At 56.3% G+C, this 10,225-nt stretch overlaps 1 pseudogene; it reads left to right on the forward strand.

Annotated features, from left to right (window-relative positions):
* Window positions 1-1,855: 1,855 nt before the first annotated feature.
* Window positions 1,856-3,069, forward strand: LOC125156942 (BTB/POZ domain-containing protein 2-like; annotated as a pseudogene).
* The last annotated feature ends 7,156 nt before the right edge of the window (window positions 3,070-10,225 follow it).

Below are 10,225 nucleotides of genomic sequence, written 5' to 3' on the forward strand. Positions count from 1 at the left end.
TTTCTTTTCAATGCCAAACGTTTGCCTTGTATGTGTCAAAACAGTTCACTTTTTCCCTAAGGGTTTCAGTCTTCAGCGTCACTCTAGCAAGGCAGCATATTCCTCTGTATTTTATTTTTCCAGGCATACTGAATTGCACTGCTTACAACTGTCTTTTCCCTCCAAAGCACATTTCTTGTTTCTTTCCGGAGGTTCTGGAGTGAAAACGGAAGGGACCTTCCAAACCAGACCAGAGGAAATATGACTATTAATAGTAACACTTGACATTTCTATTTTCAGTGTGCTATAGGAGCACTAATTAGTAACCCCCTTAGCCTAGCCCCAAGGGTCACTCTGGCTGCCATTCACTCACCCTACAGGATACCGTGGCATAGGGCAGGGAATGCTGTGGCATTCGTCTGGTGGGCAGCACTCTACCTGGCCAAGACTTCAATCCAGGCTCCTGATTCCCCATCTGTGCTTAAATTAAGGTAAGGCAATTTCCTCCACACAGGCTGGCAGCTTTCCAGAACGCACTCGGCCTGCCAGGACGAGTTCTCTAGCTGAGAAGCCACTGCTGTTCCTTCCCCCTTCCCAGAAACGGGAAATCCTATAATCTATAGGATGGTTTGCAACCTGGGTTTCTAACTTTGTCTTGGACCACCGAGGGGATTGTACCGCTACTGAATTCACTCCTGATTTTTGACCATCCGGATGCTTACTGCAAGAGTTAGGGAAGGCGAAGTAACATGGAGGAAATGCGTGGGTGGAAGGTACCTTCTAAGTCAGTGAATGGTGTGATCCCAAGGCCGCCTTATGTGGAACTCACTCACACCATGAAGGGGGATTGGGCTCCCTCCAGTGCCAGGCACTGGGCTAGGGGCTGAGGGGACAATGAGGCTTGGCAGCTGCCACGGAATCTGGTGTGGACTGGTACGTCGAAGCTATGGACAGTATAGGCCTCTAGGGCCTGACGGAGGTGAGGTTCCTGAGGAGTGGCCTCTCTGCTGAGATCCAATAGACCCACAGGAGTTTATCAGGAAAGGGGGAATCTGGGCGCCTGAGGGAGATGAAGGCAACGTGTAAGCTTCTGAAGAGCGGAGTAGGAGGAAAGCCGGGACAGTTGGATTCGGAGGAGGTAAGGGATGATAGCAGTGTTTCTTACATTATCTTTGGAGAAGGGTTAGGGATTCGCCCCGCGCCCACGTATCCCAGACCAACGCTTTTGTGATAAAATGCAATAAAATGGATTAACAAATGTTAGCGCCTTCAAAATACAAACCCCATTTTTTTTTTTTTATTACTAGATTCAACAGGCAAAAGCTCCTCTGCCGAATTGCCATAAAAGTTCACCTGATTCTTCGTTTCTGTACTCAACCTCGTGGCCGACCAGCAACAGTTTGCCTACTGGTCCCGGTCCGCAAAGCCCGCTTTTGGAGCGGCGCTGAGCCAGAGCTTTCTAGGAAGGGGGTGGGGTCGGCGGCGGCAACGGCGAGGTGTTGAGTCAAGGGCGGTGTGGGAAGTGTCCTTTGAATGTAGCAACAAATAGGTAGTTGCAAAGAGCAGTTTCGATGGAGTGGTTGAGACAGAAGCCAGACCAAGCGGGGTGAGGAGTTCACCAGCATTCCCAGCAACTAGAAAACACGCAAGGGGAAGACGAGGGACAACAGGAGGCGCCTAGGCCGGGTCCCTGGGCCGCCGCCCAGACAAGATGGGTAGCAGCCGCAGGCGGGTGACGTGTCAGCTGGGGTTCTAACCCCGGGCCTAAAGCCAATGCCAATGCAGCACCCCCCTCCCGCGCCCCCCATCCCCGGGGTTTACCCCGCAGAGGGGGGGAGGAGCAGCCTGCCGAGGAGCCAGGTGGGGGCGCTGCTGCATGGCCTGTCTACAACTGGCAGGCCCCAGAGCCCACGACGGAGTGCCTGGCCTCCCTCGTCAACAAGGAGGCGCTCTGCGCCTGTGCCGTGCACTTGCTGGCCCGCCAGGGGTGCGTGCGCACGGCTTCCGGGCACGCGGGGCGGTGCCGGCAGTGGGCAGGGCCGTCTTCCACGCTGCGTTCACCGGCCTGGCCGCCGCGTGCACCGACGTGGCGCTGCGGGAGGTAGAGGCGGCGGCCTACCTGGCCCTGCTCAAGTTTCTCTCCTCCCCTGAGGTCACGACCACGCGGCACACCCGGGGCGGGCGCTCCAGGCCGACCGCCTGCAGTTCCAGAAGAGCCTCAGGGCTGCCCACACGTCCGTGCCGCTGAGGCAGGTGAGACTCTTCAGTGAACCCCAGCCGGCTGGCCGGTTTCTGGAGAACATCGGCCAAAACACTGCCGAGGTGGCCGTGCTGGCGCTGGACACAGTAGGCATTTTGGGGGGTACGTTTGTTCAGCACCGTTGTCCGCTGGTCCGAGGCTGAGGGTCAGCGACAGCAGCTGCAGGTTTCTCCCGAGAGCGAGTGCAAGGTTCTGGGCAAGGCGCTGGCCCTCGTCTGCTTCCCAGTGATGACCATGGAGGAGTTTGCTGCAGAACCTGCGCCCAGGGCATGCTCGTGGACTGAGAGGTGGTCAAGCCTCTTCCTGCACTTGGCCGTGCATCCCAAGCTGCCTGTGGACTTCATGGACCAGCAGGGCGGAAGGAGTGCAGCAGCATCAACAGCTTCCAGCAGAGGGAGAGCCGCTGGGGCTACAGCAGCACCAGCGGCCACATCAGGTTCAACATCAACAAGAGCATTTTCGTGGTTGGCTTTGGGCTGTATGGCTCCATCCACCTGGACCGCTGATGACTACGTGAACGTCCAGATCATCCGCACGGTCAGCAACACGGTCAGGGCCAGAACGACAGGGGCTTCAGCTGTGATGGCTCCACCAGCACCTTCTGGGTCGTGTTCCAGGAACTGGTGGAGGTGCTGCCCAGTGTCAACTATGTAGCCCGTGCCACGCCGAAGGGCCTGGACTCCCATTAGGTACCAAAGGCCTTCCCAAGGTGACCCATGAGTTCCCTACCACGGAGGGCCAAGGTGTGTCTTACCTTCTGCTATGTGGCCAGGAACAACAATGGCAGGTCCACGGAGGACAGCCACATCTCCAAGGTCATCTACACCTAGGCCCCTCAGGCCCTCAGCTCGTCCGTGGAGGTTGGCCAGGACCCTGAAGTCACCTGATACAGGTAGGCCACCCCACATTTCATGCAGAGCCCCGGTGCCCCCCTGCCATGGGGTTGTCCACTCACTCCCTACCACATTCCTGGGCGTCAGGAGAGAGTCTTTACTCTCCATGGTGGTGAGCGTGGCTGCCTATTCAGAGGAGCCGGGATGTGGCTGGGGGCAGGGGTGGGGGCCACCTGAGCCAATCCCTTAGGACTTGGGATGCAGGACTGGCCCGGAGCCTCCCTGAGCTGAGGGTGCACTGTCCCTGAATCTCAGGGCCACCTGACCAACTGCCTGACCATAGGCTTTGAATGAGTTTTCGTCTCGTGTTTGTTTTCGTTTAACTGCCCATGGCACTGCATCTTGGATTTCTAGTTCTCTAGTAGGAGTATGTGGGAGAGGCTTCTAGTGCATTTGGTTGGGGTCTTGTGCTCTTTTGTTCCGGTCAGTTCACTGGGGATGTTTAGGCCATCCTGAGCCTGGCCCCCAGAGCACTGGCCAGAGCCCTGGAGACTAGGACTCTTTGGGCCTGGACCCCCCTCAGAGTCCTGAAGTCTGGCTTCCTGCCAGGCTCAGGCCCACCCAGTGGGCCTTGTGAAGGGCCATACTTGTCTAGCCTCTTTGAATGGGCCCTTCCAGGCCCCTGCAGCTGAGTGCATGGACCTCAGACCTGATCTTCCTGGGAGGGGCAATGGTGTGAGTCAGCCATGGTGGCCATGTCCCCAGCTGGCCCACCTGTACATACTGGAGCCTTGCCCCAGCTGGCCTTTGAGTGAGCACTTTGCTCAGAGGTGCTGGAGGGCATGGCCCCTCCCCCAGCTTCCAGGTACCTCCCCACTCCCAAAGCCCGTGTGTTTCTGCCCCAATGATTCCTTCTGGAACCTACATTCTCCCCCAAGCCATGAAATAGTTTTTAAAAATAAAGAAAAGAAGTATACCTACAAACAAACAAGCAAGAAAGCAGAGACAACCCCATGAACTGCTTAGGCTTTATATTTATAAGCATCATCCTTGTTTACACAAAACGGTTGCCAAAAAATCTATGTTTTGACATGGAATCCAGAGACAGTAATGGGAAAAAGGGTGTGGTGTGGTAGCAAATGTATTGGTCTAAGACTCCAGAGGCCTAGAGTGTCAAGTGGGGCCAGGCAGTCATAACCTGTGTGATCTTGGGCATCATTCGCCCCCTCTGCCCGTCAGTTTCCTTCTCTGCCAGGTGAGGGGGTTGTACAAAATCTCCGTTACTTCCAACGTTTGCATTGTATGACTTCACCGTGAAATAAATCACTGCAAATATCAATATTCCTCAAAATGGTGCGACTTTTGGTGGAGTCGCTGCATCCTGTTGATCTGGCTGGGCCTGTTCAAGAGCTCGTCTGTTGCCTGCCGCCAGGTGCCAGCGGAAACGTCTCTTGGTTACAACTGGTGAGATAAACACGTGCCGCCCCCCACATTTAGGACCCAGAACGTGTGCTAAGGACCCTGCACGTTCATGGTGTTAACGTAGAACCCACTTCCTGGTCCAGCCGGAAGGGAGAGGAAAGAATCTGAAGGCGTGTTCGAGCTGGTCTGGGTTTTGTGAAAGCCCCAAATAAAGGTGCCGGCTGGGGGAGTTGGGATGTGGAGCGCAGTTATGGCTGTGGTCTAAGCTGGGCAGGGGTCTGGGAGACTCTGCAGCGGGGTCACTTTTCCTTTTCTACCCCAACCCCTCTGAAGCGAAAGGACCGTTGGCCGGATCGTTGGTCCTCATCCTTGTTCTCTCTATAGCTGAGAACCTGCCCTGTCGTTCTGTTTGTTTTTCAGTCTCTGCTATCACAGCGTCCAAATGCAGCAAATCGTGAAGTGTCTGTCGCTACAGGTCTTTCTCCCATCCATCGTGTATTATCTTTGAACATTACTCCTGGCTTTATAGACCTTCCTGTGACTGTGTTCCGCATTGTCTTCTGGGCAGAATTAGCAGAGGCGCCGTGTGGCCACGGGCACAGAAGCACAGGCGCGCGCACGCCATTCGGTCGGAGCAGAGGGAAGCGGTTCGGTGGGCTCAGTTAAACGCCGAATCGCCACGCGCTCCCCGTAGAGCGGCTCCCTGCTGATGAGCAGCGTTGAAAGCAGGGGCTGCTTGTCACGGGTCCCCTCGTAGCTTCACGTCGTTCCCTGCCCATTAAGTAAAACTGGGACAAGCCATTTGGGTGGTTGCGGCCACATCTGGCTGGAGTGCCCAGCTGTTGCTCTTTCCTCTCCTCGGTGTTCAGTCCCCGTGATGTGGACTCATTACAGCTGTGATCGTTGCTGATGACATTAATGCACTGTGCCGCTTCTCCGTCGCACGTGCCATCTGCTCCCATCAGCCCTGTGGGGTAAGTGGTAGGTAATTGTTTCCCATCGGTAGTCCATTTTCTCAGATAAAGGATGCGAGCTTCAAAAATAAACATCCACTCTGAGTCATGGTGCCGAGGCCAGCATGGATCTGGGGGCAGCCATCCCATCTACGTCGTCGAGTAGTGGGTGAGCCTGCTTTTCCGGTAATTCAAGTCAAAGGGCAATTTGATTCATTAACAGTGGCTCTCGGAGAGGAGGAGGTTCAGGGAGAGTGTAGAGGCAAAAAAAAAAAAATCCCCGAGAGTTCTTCTAAACCAGCTGGGTCAGAGCAGAGAGAAGGGGAGGGATGGCACGAGAAATTGGTGATTCATCAGCTAAGGCTCGCTAGTGGATGGGAATGAAAGGTAAGAGCCCGGGGAATTTCAGCGCGGGCTTTGGCTCCACGGTCTCAGCTCTCAGCTTCGGCTTCCTCACGGAGGACCGCGGGTTCCAGACCAGAGTCGGGAACGCAGAGCGCCAGGAGCGCCGGGCAGGGCTCAGAAGGTGGGCAGGCAGAGAGGGCAGGATGGGGCGATGCCATAGAGGAATCGACAGGCCAGCTCACGGAAATTATGATGGGAGCGAACGTGACTTAGCTGCAGCCTCCCGGACTCCCAAGACGACTGGTCGGGCTTGCTTTTTTTTTCCCCCCCTTAAGGAAATTGCATCCTGCAGTTCACTTTTAACCTGCTAAGAACTGCCACCCAGCATCCTCGAGGTGACTTGTGCCTCCCCTCGGACCTCATCCCTACCTGTGTCAGCTATTTATTCAGCAAATATTTGTCGAGCTCCCCCAGGATGCTGGACACCATTCTGACGGGGGGCGTTGCTCCTGGCCTCCGGAGCTGGGCAGGCCCGGATTTGCCATTTGCTGCTTTCATCCTGTGCAAACCTGCAACCCCTCCAAACTCGGGTTTGCGCACCTCTGCAAGAGGGCAGTCGTGCCGTTTTCCTGTGATTGTCATGACAGGCAAAGGAGAGGGTGTGTGGCTCAGGCCAGAGGCAGCGCAGGCCTTCGGTAAACGTGGGGGCTGGAATGATGACCCTCCCTCTTTTGACGCACACGGGTCTGTCCCGTCACACACGTCCCCTCATCTGTGAGGTCCTCTCGTGCCTGCTCCACCAGCCTGCCTGCTGCCCACGTCTGCTGGCTCAGGCACCGATTTCATAGCTCCTGTGCCCAGCTGCCAGTCCCCACTTTCTTTCGGGACGGCCTCATTCCTGGGTGGATGGGGTGGGGGCAGGGCTCTCCTCCCAGCGCCCCTGGGGCAGCTGAGCGGGTGGAGGGGACGCGCTTCTGGCTCCTTCCTGCCAGCCCAGAGCTCCTAAGCGAGGAGAAGGAGATTCCTTTACACCAGGCTTGCTCCAGTTGCTGCCAGTCCCGCTAATTGATTCATGTTATTTTATTTTCTGTACTGGTGGTTAGGGCCTCCAGCAATTTTATGCAAATTTATGAACCTTATGCAAATGAGGGCATCCCTAGACTAATTGCACACAAAATGCGAGCTTTGTGGGTACCTCCCCCATTCAAGTGTGCCCTGACTCCTTCTCATCCCTTAAATTACTCCCAAACTCCCCTATGCCCACAAACCCCCAAGATCAGCAGCCTCCCCCTCTGCCAGCCTCCCCACCTGCAGGCTTCTCAGTGGCCATTTTGGAATGTTTGAGGGACAACATCAGCTCTGCTTTCGAGGGCAGGAGGCTGCCAGCGTCCCAGCAAACCCTAGCTTTGGGGGACGCTCCTCTCCGCTTGTTTTCATTTTATGTCATTTCGATCTCATCCAGCTTCCTCTTCCAGTCCTCCCGGGACAGGTAAGACCAGCCTACTGCAGCCTAGAACCTGCCAGAGGCTCATAGAACTGGCTCGATGTGGCCCCTTTGGGTAAGGGCAGGGTTGTATGCGGCCCTCCCGTTTCCAGGGGACCCTGTCCCCAACCTCGGGCTCATTCTTGGTGCAAGAACGCTGACAACTAATCCCCAGGAAGGTGCCATCTTAGGTGGAGTTCCCTAGAAGCAGGGCCTGAGACAGGAGTTTAGGCGCAAGTGACTTGTTGTGGGAGGGCTCTGGGGAGAAGCCCACGAGGGAAGCAGGGTAGGATAGGGGAAAAGCTGAGCAGGTGTGGGTTCAGCTAAGGTCTTCAGCAGGGAGCTCTGGCACCTTGAGGCAAGGGAGTGGCTTTCGGTATCACACGCCACACCCCCTTAGACGGGCATTGGTTGGCAGTCACCACAAGGGACAAGGGTGGTAATCTGCCAGGCGTTTGGGGGCAAGGAGGCTCCCATCTGAGCCCCCAGCGGCTGGGGGATGGGTGACCGGCCCAAGTCGGGGACCAGCAGCGTTTCCTACTGGTACTGAATAAAATGCCCGGCCACAACCACCGACACCAAGGCCTTTACATTTCCTTTGTTTGTTTAACCTAATTTAATTTTAACATCCCTGTAAAGCAAGCATTTAAATCACACCGATTTTATAAATCTGCTAGTGCTCAGGGCAGTGTGCCACCTGCTTCCAACATCATATGACCAGTAAACCTCCTAGACGGAGGAGGGATTTGAACTTGGACTGACTTCCCTGGGAGCCTGTCCCGCCTGGCAGTGGGCCAGGACTTTTGTCCCCAGCCACTTACATGTCCAAGGTCAGGCTGTGCCACTTCCGGATTCTGATTCACCTACCTGTCCTCAAGAGCCCACTTTCCCTTATTCTCCCTTTTGTATGGCTTCTTACAAATTCCCTCAGAGAATGTGTGTTGGGGGGGGGGGCGGTGCAGGGAGGTGGGCACCAGAGTCTTAGGGGACAGGAAGCAGAGCCAAAGCTTCTTAACGCTTCCTTCCTGCTCCTTCCTCTCCCCTTCTGTCCCATCTCCCCAACTTCAGTCCCTTTTTGGCCTCCTCCCCCCTACCTTCCCCTCCTTCTCCTCTCTCCCCTTTCTCTCCCTCCCCTCCCCTTCATAACTCCCCTTCTTGGCCCATCCCCCTTTCCTTCTTCCCCTTCTGACACCTTTCCCTCCCCTCTGCTATCTTCCCCTCCCTCCATTTCTGCCCTTGGCACTTGCCTTCCCCCTTATCTCCTCGCCCTCCACCTGAGCCCCCAGAGAAGCCGAGGTCTGTACCTCTTGGCTCCAGCCCGATTAGATTAGCGGGCTCCGGGCTGTTGCAGAGCAGACAGCCCCTCCTCCCTGGCCCGCTGGGGTGGGGGCAGCAGGAAGGGAGGCCGGAAGGACTCAGGCTGCAGAGGCCCCTCAGACCTGCAGGTGGTACCTGGATCCTTCCCCGCATCTCAGCGTCTCAGCGTGGCAGTCGCACTAGAGGAAGGTGCAGAGGGGGAGCTGGGGGGAAGAGGAGGCTGGCCAGAGGGGCCCAGTTTATCTTGACTCAGGGAACAGCCCACCCCCCGCCCCCCCGCCAGCCCTGGCCAGAGAATGGCTAAGCAAGGAATGCGCTACAGATCCAAGGATCTGTGTGGCTTCCAGAAGGTAAAAGTAGACTGTGATGCCAGGTGCCTGCGCCTCAGTGCCGTACCGGCCGCCGTTTGGCCCTTTGTACAGATTGCAAGGCCATAGTTGACCTGCCTTCCTCCTGAGAGGTGTTCTCCATGCAGACCGACTGGCCAAGGAGTGTAACCGTCATTAGAGCCGGCATCACAGTAGCTCTTACCACATGTCTGGTGTTGTGCGAAATCGCCCTCTTTTACACATAAGGAAACAGAGGCACGTTGAAGTTAAGTTACACGGCTGGCAAATTGTGGAGCCAGGATTCAAACTCAGGGAAGTCTGGCTCCAGTGTGGGCCGTTAACCACCATACTGACAACCTGTCCTTGCTAAGTGTTTTGCTGCTCAGGATGTCCCCGTAGGTTCAGAGAATGGGAGAGAGACCGATCTGGGACCATTTTCTTGAGACGGCAGCCAGGGAGGGGGTACCATTTCCCTGGGGCAGGTGGCCACAAAGCTGGGAGTTTCTCTTTACCCTCTCCCTGCATCTGTGGGCTGTGTGTCTGTGCATTCCTGTGTCTCTGGTCTTGCCTGGTGGTTCTGGCCAAAACTCAAACCATGGGAACCCTGTTTCCCCAGGAGTGGGAAAAAAAAATCTGCGCTTCTTCTCTCCTGGGGGTCGGCCCGGGAGCTGCCCCGTGCCACTGCATGGACCTTACACACTGCCCTCCCCAGCTCTTCCATTCCTGTGGGGGGCACTTGCCACTCTCTGCACTAGTGCCCGGGGTGGGGGGCTGGACATCTGGAATGAGCCACGAGGGGTGCAGCTTTGCTGTAAAAGGAAGGAAGCCCATCACCACATGTCCTAAGCAGTCACCTACGAATGGGGCCAAGAACTGACACCTTCCCAAATCCCTTAGAATTTGGCATCTGTTCCAATGGCAGCCATTTGTTGAGGCCTTCTGCGGTTCCAGGCTCTTTACAAATGTTATTGCACCTCTACACACCAAGTACCTTACCCCCACTTTAGAGGTGGGAAAACTGAGACGTGGAGAGGGTAAGTGACCTCCTGGCCCAAAGTCCTGCAGCAGGTTGCCCGATCCCCACACCCGTGCTTTCCCCACATGGCGTCCTCCTGCTGGGGTCGGAGGGGAACTGTGCGGTCTGCCTGCCAATGCCTCCCGCTCTGCTTTGCCCACGGCCCTACCACCCCCCCCCCTTCTGCTGTTCTCGCTCCTTCCTTTCTTCTTCCCGTTTCCTGCTTGGCTTCCACCTGCCGCCTGCCCCCCCGCCAGCTCAAGCCCGAAGGGGGAACACTTGGGGTGTC

The sequence above is a fragment of the Prionailurus viverrinus genome, chromosome X (genome assembly GCF_022837055.1).
Source record: "Prionailurus viverrinus isolate Anna chromosome X, UM_Priviv_1.0, whole genome shotgun sequence".
NCBI lineage: Eukaryota > Metazoa > Chordata > Mammalia > Carnivora > Felidae > Prionailurus > Prionailurus viverrinus.